At 36.5% G+C, this 11,483-nt stretch overlaps 1 protein-coding gene across 1 annotated transcript in view; it reads left to right on the top strand.

Annotated features, from left to right (window-relative positions):
- The first annotated feature begins 1,264 nt into the window (after window positions 1–1,264).
- Window positions 1,265–11,483, top strand: part of LOC5568796 (coiled-coil domain-containing protein 85C-A) — a 245,496-nt gene continuing 235,277 nt past the window's right edge. The window contains exon 1 of the mRNA XM_021847475.1: window positions 1,265–2,352. The gene's annotated coding sequence lies outside the window, so the exon portion shown is untranslated. The remainder of the gene's footprint in view (window positions 2,353–11,483) is intronic.

Genomic DNA, 11,483 nt, shown 5'->3' with positions numbered 1-11,483 from the left:
AAAGTTCCGTGATCGTATCATTTATGGCATTGACTTGCGATTTCAGTGCTTCTAGATCAGCTGTAATTGGATTTTTATCGGCCGGTTGAGCTATGCTTGATTCTGGAATATGATCTCTTGCCTTGCAGAACTCGATCATGCAGTCATCACAAATCCAAACGATATTTTTAGAGAGCGCACATAAATCGTTTTCGGTTACTCCAACACAGGCAGCGTGAAACTTTCTGGCGCATTTACCTTCACAAACAGTATACAGGCATTTCATAATGTCTATGTCTGTGGAACATTTCTTGCATGGAGTTGCCATTGTAGCCATTGCCGATTCACTTGCTGTGGCACTATCAGTTTTTCGATAATTTGCGAACTTCCAGTTACTGAAACACTAATCCTCCGAGCACAGTGGTTACAAACAGCAATAACAAGCAACAGGAACGTATTCAAACGATTTATAGACAATGTTTTGCGTACTAAACATAATCGAAAAACGGAGCAATAAAAAATCGTCACGGTTTATCGTAAACACGGCCTAATGCTAATTAATGTATGTTTAAAATGTATTTTCCATATCATTGGCGTAACTAACATGGACTATGGACACCAAAACAAATTTGGTTTTATTAGAATAGTATACAAATACTAAACCCATCCCGATTGCGCCTATGGCATGGAAAATACATTTCAAACATACATTAATGTCAATTCTGTTCTCTGCCATCACAATAGATACTAAAAAAATATTTTTGTCAAATTTCCAATTAGCTTAATAATATAATATACGTACAAAATTGCCCCTTTCAGAGCCCCTCCTGGCTACACCACTGGTCCATCACCCGAAAGGCTTTGGGGTTTTTCTTATTTCGGCATGTAGAATCTAACAAAAATGGTCCGGTTGAAAACCCCGTGTAACACCATCGTGACCTTCCCTTGTCAGTACACAAAACTGTGAGCGGCAGGAGAGTACTTGGGGTATTGTCAGTTAGCCCAGCTCATATCAGTGATAATCTATGCTCGCGCTAGTTTTCCCATTCATCGCCTTCTGCTCAGTTATGTTGCTGCAGGGTGGTATTGGTAGTGATCGTCGCCCGGACTCCGGAGAATTGAGCAACTCAGGTGTTCGCCGCGCAAGAGCGTTGCCGTTGAGAGAAGCAGCCGATCGCGTTTGCGTTGGTGGTTGGTTTGCTGGAAATGTGTGTGAATGGAGATCCGAAGAAGCAGCCATATTAGTGCTCTCGAAGTTTGGTGTTGTGTTTTTATTTCAGTTTTGCTGCCGAAGCGAGTGGAGTAACGTTGCAACCAATTCTTCTCGTCGTTCGTCGGATCGATCGTCTATGTCTTAGGTTTGCGCTTTTTGGCTTGTTCAAGAGGTTCGGAGTCCGCGCGTCCCGCCTAAAGTGTTTTGCTGCGGTTGGTGCTACACATTTTACTGAAAAGTGGAAAATATTCAACTGAGGGCTTCGAGGTGCAGTTTTACAGTTTTATGTTGAAGTATTGGCGCAGAGATCTCCCGTTTGAGACCCGCTACCGGTAGAAGTGACGGAGAAGTTGCAGAGGGGTAGCTCAACGAACGAAAAAATACGTCCAAGTGGATAGATTCTTTTGCCTTTTCTGAATCAAACAGCATCCGTCCCAGCAGAGGAGCCACCGAAAGCGTTGCATACCTTAATTGTTGTGGAACGCCGTGGACTGTGTGGGTCAAGAAGTTGCAAAGTGGCCGTGCTGTGTTTTGAAGTCGACGTTCCAAGACTGGATGTTTTCGGGTGGCATCTTGATCGGAGTGTATGTGTGTGCAACCTCTATAAGGTAGAAAAAGGTTCAAGACAGAATCATAGCGAAGACGATACCGAAGAGCAACGAAATAGGCTTTTACTTTGTGCTGTTCCAATTTCTGAGATCCTCTCGGAAGCAGTGGAGGTGTTGAGAAGCAAAACATCGACAAAAAACGCAGGCAAAGCTATAATATAGTGGGAAGAGGATTGCGCTTAAGTGGAAGTGGTGTATCTGTTTTCGAAGAAAACACGTGGAACCCGAAAGATTTTGATTGAAAAGAGGAATCCCTTTTGGGAGAAAAAAGTGCGCGGGTGGTTTGTTTGACGGGGTTTCGCTACGATAGTGAGCGTGAGTGGAAAGGATAACACAAATTTTAACTGAATAAAGTGCATGCAAGTGTGAAAGGAGGAACGCAGAAAATCATCAAAACAGTTTTGCGTTTGGAAGTTGGAGTTTTGTTGCAGAGGTGGCGTCAAAAAAAGAATTTCAAAGTCTAAGACTGTGGAGTGGCATTGGCGTTTGGAACCGCTAACAGGTACGAAAACCTGATTTTGTGAACACGCAGATACGCAGAGGTCGTTGCATGTAAGTGGATTTAGAGTTGTTTATTTTTACTTTTGATAATGAAGATAGTATAAGGATTGAATGGAATTCAGTTCGGCCTTCTATCACAAACGCCAGACGGTTAATCAATATTTGAAAGTTTTTATTCCTGGAAGCCATTGCAATGCATATGATGCATTGATGTGATAAGTATAAAAAAACAAATTCAGGGACTATATAGCCTTAGCGATAAACGCACAGCTAATCATCAAGATCATGCTGAGTCTTGTGGGTTCGAATCCCATAGAGCATCTATTCGGTTTGGAAATTTTCTAGGTTTACCAAGTATCTTTGTGCTTCCCACACGATATACAAAAGCAAAAATGATCAATCGGCAATAAAAGCTCTCACTGTAAACTGTGTAAGTATATATTAGAACACTAAGCTGGGAAGCATGGTTTGTCCCAGATGGGACGTAACGCCTGAAAAAAACAAAAAATAGAAGATAAATCTTTAAGTGGTGGTACACTTGAATAGGAGCAAACTTGATTCATAAAGTCTTTTAAAAATTAGACTTAGAGTTGTAGGCGGACAAAAAACATCGAGCCTACGTAATGCTTTTTGTATGAAAATTTTCAATTTTTTGTATGAGTCGTAACGCTTGAGCATACTCCTCCCTCTCCCCCTAGAGCGTTACGTAATTTGTGAATGTCGCCTTACAGTAACTCATTTTGACACGCATTTTTTAAAAAATATACCCCGGTTGATTGTTGAACAACTTGCTTTGATTGTTGACAGGAAATATTTTGTCAAGCATAACAATACGGTTATGGAAAAACGTTATTGGAAAAATATTCACACTTTTTACTGATCTATACTGCCGTGAATCGAAAACTCGATTTTCAGATGAATCTGTTTCAATATACCTATACATTTCACTCACGCATTTATTCTATTTTTTCTTCATTTGAGATTTTCTCACGTATATCCGGAGCTGATATCATACATAATACACACATGATTTTCTGAGGTAAATCTTAGCAATTCTTTTTCGTATTTTGACGTGCTGATAACAATTTCTTGTTGGTGTTCGTGTGACAGATGCCCACAAAGTTTCATATTCTTTAAATCAAAAAGTCAGTACGAGGTAAAAGCAATTTGGTAACAGAAATAAAATACTACGGAGTACAAGTGAAGTAAACCGTTGATCGACAGTCCAGTTAAGGAACAAAAAATATAAAGATGTTGCACTTGAAAAATTTCAATATCTCTAAATATATTCGATTCATTCTAACTTCTCTAACGATGATTGAGTTATAAAATTCGGGTTTCACTTGCCATAGGCTGAAAATTTAGTTGAGGATCATGACTTATTAGTAGTATCAATTCGAAATTCCAACATGAATGGAGAATTTTCTGCAGAAGTCTGTATGAAGTTCTGTACGAATCTTAAAAGGTATTCTCCGATAAACGTTTGTAATTAATCTTCATGATGAATTCTTCAAGGAATACCTGAAATAATTCAAAAATGTGTGCATAGAGTAATTCCTAGTACAAAATAGGAAATTCACAGCGAAAGTTCATCGGAAAAATTCTGGTATAATAGTTTTTTAGCAGTAGCAAACTTAGGGAAAATTTCATAAATGGAAATCCACAAGGAGGAGAGACTGGGGTCTTTGGAAAAAAAAATATATATAACATGGACAGTCCCTAATATACTCTAACACACTGACCAAAATCTTAAACAGAAAATGCTATTCTTACATATGTTATACTATGTTTTATTGTCAGCTTCGGCCCAAACTGTTGGAAAAATTAAATATTATGTTGTTTTTATTGGTTATTCTGCCTTCTTTCAAACATTTATTCTTCTTTCTTATTGTATTTTCAAAAGAATATTATGTACTAAAGTTATATACTTTAGCGTAGTATGTTTCGACTGGATAGGTGGTAGATTTCTTCGAAGTTTCGGATTTCAGTCTTATTGATTGCGTTGACTAATTTTGAATCATCGCCGACGTTTCGGTCCTGCTATTGGACCATCTTCAGGACTCGTTACATAAATCAACAACTTGAAAATTGTTATATGTTTTGTATTCTTTATATATTTTTCTCAAAACAAATTAATATTATTTGTTTTGATCGTTGATTGTCTTCGTCTTATAAAGAATAACGAGACACAATTACACAGAAGTATCTTTCTCTTTTATAAAATTCTTAAGAATATTTGCAACAAAATGCAATAACTACATAATATCAAAGCCTGTGTACACTAGGGTGGCCCATAATGATCAGACTACAAAACTCTTAAGTTACATTCTCTAAATCTGTTAAGCTTCTGGGGATCCAAAATTTGAGCAAAATCCATCAACTCTCTGAGGAGCGGCTGAACTAGCTTGTGTTGACGGATTGCACTCCTCTTTTCACGATTAATGAAAAAAAGCAAGATCAGCAGAAAGCTTGAAAAATAAATCTATAAATATAATTAAATGATTTGTCATCTGTTCCATGTACCTACTAACTGGATCATCGTCGTACTTATTCTTATGAAGGAAGGAAGACACGATAATGTTTTTCATGATATTCTCATGCCTGGTAAAGCATGACATGGTTTGTGCATAACCCTCAAAAGTTCTGGCTAATGAGAATATCTATCTTGAGAAACTAAGTGTGATAAGTGCTACTAGAAACTTCTTAAATCGTTAGAAAATAAATGGAGCAATCCTCTATAGCATTTCTGAATGAATCAATGGATGATTATTCCAGTATATGTTCTAGAAAAAATTGCTGGGAGCATTCCTGAAAGTAATTATTGAGAAGTTTATGGAGCATCTGTACACAGCTTGAGTGTGATGGTGCTAGCGATTTCTGAACGTGCGATTACTCTTGATATAATCTATCAAAGCATTGCAGAACCTCTTGGTGGTTTTTAGAGCAAATCCTATAAAACTCTCACAGCACACTCTCTAGAAGTTCTTGGCTGATTCAGAATTACCGCAGAAATTTCTTGAAGTAGTTTTTAAGCTATTCCTGAAAAAAAACTGATCTTTTGTGACAACATTGATAAAAATATTTCGAATAGATTATGACGATTTTTTGAAAGATTTTTTTTTGCAGTACCGTTGAAGAAGTTCCAGCGAAATATCCGCTAAAGTTTCTGCATGATGAAACATTTTTCAAGCATCTTCAGTTTCTCCTGAAAACTTTTTTTGATTAGCCGGATCACTTCGGCGTCGAGAATAAAAAACAACCTCACTGAATTTAAAGGCAAGTAGTTTGGTCTATTCTGTCAAATTTGTTTAGTGAATTGATTTAAAAAGGATATAAATATAAAGGATATTCATATAAAAAGATGAATGCTAATACAAGTTGATCCAATGAATGATCCTAAAGACAGGACTGGTAGTAGGTTTCTTTTTAGAGCCCTGGTTTCTATTTTCATACATTTTCTAAAAAGTCTTTTAATGAAAGGTCTCCAAAGCATCTTATTTAAAGAAACCTTCAGAGACTATAAGGGGTACCGTCGTTGGGGGTGAGAATGGGTCAAAAAAGGATATGTACGATTTATTTATTGAATAACTTTCCCAATTTAACTCCAAAAAACATCAAATTTGGTGTGTATGTAATTTAATGGTACTTCAACAACTGTCCAAAAAATGATAGAAAAATATTTATTCACTGTGGCGCTATAAGTGAATGAGAAATGACACAATCTCACCCCATAGAGGGGGTGACATTGGGTCACTGTAATTGAAATGACTTGTTTTTGGGAATATGATTGCAAAACCATTCACAGCTGCAAAATATTGATGAAATACGATGCAAAAAATACGAAAAGACATCTAAGATGTTTCACAAGTATGAAAAAACCACTTTAAAGAACGATTATAGCAAAAAATTGAAGAGCTATGAGAAAAAATATGTAAACCCAGCATTTATCGTCAAGTCTACACATTTTTTTTTGTTTTTCCCCTCAAATTGTCTTCAAAGTCTCATTCCCATTGCCATAAAGCCTATTCAATTTCCCCAAAAGTTTACAGAATCAGTGATTATTTTAAACCTTCGCAAGTAGTTAAATTTCAGTGCGAGATTCCACGATCAATACATTTTAGGCAGATGTTGGCTTCATAATCCCGGTATTTCAGCGATCCAACTCATTTATACTTCCGTGGGTTGTTTTTATAATATGAAAACACTAATAAATATTTAAATTTAAAAAAAAACCTCTTTGATAAAATATAACGATGTTGTTGCGCACGAAAAACAGTTGCTGGTGTGAGAAGTTGTCAAAATGCGTTGCATTGTTATTTAATGCACGGAATCCTCAAGTAGCCTTGCTTGATGTTTCAGCGATGCTGTATTTAGAAAGAATAATCACATCTTAATGAAGAAAAAGTACACATGGCACCGTAAAACGACAAAAAAGTAGACTTGTTATTTCTTTCACCATCGTTCTTCCTTGACCCAATCTCACCCCCATTTTTGATGTTTTAGACACCGTACCGAAAAAAAATATTTTTTTTTTGTAGAAAAATCAAATAGATTCCGGAAAATACGTGTGAAGTGTATTGAAAAAACTTTTAACCTTCTACTAATATAACAAAAGAGACTAAAGTACATGCGTTATACTTTACACAGGAGAAATTTAATGTTGTAAATTTTGTCTGGTTTCAACATACAAGTTTGTTGATATATTAAACAACAACTACTATTATTTTGAAATGTATATTGTGATTAATTTTTTGTAATAATATGTTCCCTAACATATGAATTATAAGTTTGAATAATATCAGTGTTATCAGCTGATTTTTCAGTTTTGACCCAATCTCACCCCCCAGACCCATTGTCACCCCCATCGACTCTTCAAGAATTTCATCACAGATTCCCAGAGGAAAAGCTTCAGAAATTATCATAGTGATTTTAATTAGAATACTTTCAGGGTCTCCTACAGTGATTTCAGGGGAAATTCTCCTAGAGATTTTCCTATCAATTCTACCAGAAATTCTTCGAGTGATTTTTCGGATGTTTAGAAGAATTTCTCCAGAATTTGCTCCAGGAAATCCATGAGAACTCCAAAGCTACTACCTCCAGTAATTGCCCCAGGTATTGCTTTGATTTTTTCCAAAGCTGTCCTAAAATTTCCTCCAGATATTTTTCCATTGAGCCTTAAACCGAGTCCTCCAGTTATTCTTTATATCCTCTAAAGACTTTAGAGTTTAAGGTTTTTTGTTTAAGGAATCCTGCAATAATTCCTCCGCCTGGTCATGTAGATTCCTTCAAGAATTCGTCCACGTTTCCTCTCAGAAATCTAAAATTCCTTGAGGGTTTCGTCTAACACAAATATTCTTTGCTAGGATTTTTTTTCAGAATTTCATCTAAGTATTACTCCGGCAGTTTTACTTAACATTTCTTAAAAAGTTTATCAATAAATTCCCATGCAACCTTCAAAAGTTTATTTAAGTTTTCGCACCAGTTCATACTACAGTATTTTTTCCAAAAATTTCTCCGACAAAAATTTCTATAGAGATTCCGTCCAATGGTTTTCGAGATTTTTTTTAAGAAAATCCTGCAGAATGCTCTTATTTTTCGATTATCATAACAAGTTATCAAGGAGATCTTTTAAAACTTTCTCAAGAGTTCAAGAGTTATTTAAAATATCCTTGTTTATTAAGTGTGACTTTGAACTTACACAAGTTTTATCAGAGATTACTTAAGGATTTTCTTTAGAAATACCCCATGTATTTATTGGCATTTCCCTGGATACATTTCTGGAAGAATTCCTTTAAAAAACTTTCTAGACTTACTTGAGAAAATCTCAAAGAATTACTGGACGAATTTCTGTAGAAATATTAGAAGGAATTTCTGGAGCAATTGCTGATGGTATCTTTAGAGTAATCCTTTGTTCAAAATCTTACATGTATCTTGAGAGACAATTTTAAAAAAAATCCCTAGAAATTCCTGGAGAAGTTGTTAATTGACTTTAGCAGTCGTTTTGATCGGGAATCTTGGAGGATGTCCTCGGAAAAATGATGGATGAATTACTGAATAAAACTTTGGAGGAGATAGGACTTTTTTGAAAAAAAAAATCCTAAAGAATTTATGGAGCATTTCAGATGGTTTCTGAAATAATCACTGAATAAATTCCATTTCTGTTGTTCTACTTGGAAAAATCCAAGTTTAATTCTTGAAATTTCTCAAACAATATTTTTGGAGAATTTTCCTAGAAGAATTCGTGAAGAAATTTCTTGGAAAATAATCATCAATGAAAACCTTTAGAAGTTAACGGAACGTTTTGGCAACTATCTGAATAAATTTCTGATGAACTCCTATTGAAAATCATGAAAAACACATACAGTAATATGGAGACTTACGGCTTCCCAGACAACCAGAAATCGCATGAAAGTTCACGTTACAACTCGTTTATTCATACTAATTACATCAAACCCGCAAAACATTGTGGATAAACTCGTCAGATTGATGAGTTTCCTCGCATAAAACACTTCTTTTCTGAGTTCATTTGTACATTTTGTTTCGCCTCGTACACTCGTACAAGGTAAGTCGAATTAATCCGTAGCAGCTGTCAAATCAACGTTTGTTATCATAAGTTAAGTCGCATAAGATCACTAGTTAGTTCGGTAGCAAATTTTTACACGCGAATTGTATGTTATTATTCATCACATAATATATGCACGCATATCGCCTCCACTTTTGTACGTAGAAGGCCTTTTCGCGACATCTTATAAGTGAAATTTTGCACATACAAAGCCTCCAGGTGATTTCGTTATACATACATTTTGGTTGTCTGGGTTCGGCAACATTCGACTATTATCGGCAACCAAATTTCAAACCCCAAGTACACAGTATTTTTCTATCAAAACACATCAATGAAACCATTCAGATGATTCTTTGTTCTACCCGCTTCCCGCTGAAGAGATTATCGACACTATCGCCGGAGATGTCATCAATTCAAATGAGCACGCCTCAAAATGCGACTGATTTGGAGCTGCCGAAGAGATTCACCAGCAGTTTTTATGGAAAAGTTGCCTAAGATAATGAGGCTGCCGACAATAGTCACATTGAAAAGAGATGTTCGCAGCGTTGTTAAAACATTTCCAAAAGCATTCTGACAAGTCTGTCGGTGTGAACCGATAGAGGATTGAGCAACGCATAAATGTAAACAGACAAACACTGCCAAGAATACGTAAGTTTTCCTACTTGTCGTAATGTCTCGAGTCACAATAAAAAAAGTATTAGATCTCATAGAAAAGTCTGCTCTGATAATATGAGGAATCAAACTCTTATCCCCTGGCTCAAATTAGGTTTCGTTTTGTTTTCCTCGTTCCTGTTTGGTCTATTTTTGATTCCTTTTAGGTCTATTTTTGGTCTCTTTTTCTCTGGCAAGAGGTCTTTAATATATCGTTAGAACGCTTGGAAACAGTAGAATGTCCTCAACACATCTCAACTCAAAACCGACCAAAATGTCACTTACACCCTTACTTTTCTTTTGAGTCTCTCATTTATAGTAATGTTCAATTTCTAGTCAAAAGTCTAGTCAAAATTTTACTTAGCTGCACTGTGCACAAAATATTTGCCAACGTTTGTCCTACCCATGGTTTCGAACATGGACGTGCCTTTGACATGACATATAATTATAGTTTACATAACATATCATGTAATCATCCATGTTCATTATATGTCCCAGAAATTTACACGTTTCGTTCAAACTGTTTATATCTAACAGTTCAAAAGGTATACACCAAACCAATTTACAAGTCCAATGCACAATTGCACTTCAGTCGACGTAATACGATTAATTTCGATTAGTCATACTAAAATAACAGCTTCAGCAGAATCGTTTCAGCTGCTTGAGCAGCTCGATTTTGCTACAAAGTTATAATAATAAATTTCTGCGATTTCGACCGCTGCCTTCCCACTACAGGCGCTCATCCGACAATGTATCCAAATGGCCACTCCTGAACCGAACAGTAAATAGTGCCGCCTGTACACGTCAATCTCACGCTCCAGTTGCGCCCTTCAGTCAACAGAAAGACAATCCCTTCCTTTCCATTCACTCTAGCAAAATGTCTCTTTCGATTCTGGAAAAGATTGAGCCAAGAAGCGACATGAATAAAATAAAGGAAAAAAAAACGCATCACGAATCAAGCGTAAAGTAATCACAAGTAATCACGTTCCAGATCACTGGTTTCACACATCCATCAGGTATATCGGAATGAGACCTACAGCCGCTCTGCGTCACGGTGGTCCAGGTTTTTTGAAAAACTGTCAAAAACCAATAATCAAACATGTTTTAGTTCAAATATAAAGTCAAGGATTCATCTACAATATTAGCTGTTTAATCAAAACCCATGCAAATTTGGTTACCAGCAAAAGTTGTTTTGATCGATTACTCGTTCTATAGCTAGATTCAGCTATGCCTTATGCAATTCAATTTTCATCTATTTTTAATCTTAGTATGTTTAAACCTTTTCTCAGCTTCTCCATAATCTTTTTATATCTTAGGGGCCATAAAATATGAGGTCATCAAAAAATTCCCTCGACAATCCTGAATCATCAACAACGATTTTCATAAACAAAATCAGTAAAATATAGAGAAACTTAAAAGTAGATGGAGTACACGGTACTCCATATACTTTTTAGTTTCTCTACTGAGATTCTGTAAAATGAAGTTAACGCGAAATGTTTGCCACGAACTTCCAAATCTAGACCACTGCGCGCGCGGAGGGGGTTGAAATGCCGGCGGTATGGCATTACAGTGACAACAACCCTGGCCTGCATTGCTTCTCCCCGTGTCGCGTCGTAGCTCCAGGGCTACTTCCAGCAGAAATAAAGAAACAGGAAAAACAATCGAATCGATCACTCGATTCTCGCTCGACACATATCGACGAAACATCGGCGAAGTCAGCGACCAACAACGACTGACGATAATTGACGATTGGCATGAAAATGACACCACTTTGCTTCGGCTTTTCACCCGGCTTTGGGGGTTTCCATCCGATCGTCGCTGCGCTCATTGATCGACGGTGGTCATTACCTAGAGCTGAAACAAAGGCATTTTAAATCACTCAATGATCGTGAAATTTATCGATTTCATCCGGTTTCGGTGCGATGACCAACATGGGCGGGAAAATGACCGTGCTGATAATGTTGAGAGT

The sequence above is a fragment of the Aedes aegypti genome, chromosome 2, assembly GCF_002204515.2.
Source record: "Aedes aegypti strain LVP_AGWG chromosome 2, AaegL5.0 Primary Assembly, whole genome shotgun sequence".
Classification (NCBI taxonomy): Eukaryota; Metazoa; Arthropoda; class Insecta; order Diptera; family Culicidae; genus Aedes; species Aedes aegypti.
Note: the sequence above shows the minus strand (reverse complement) of the source record. Positions and strands in the feature narration are given on the sequence as shown.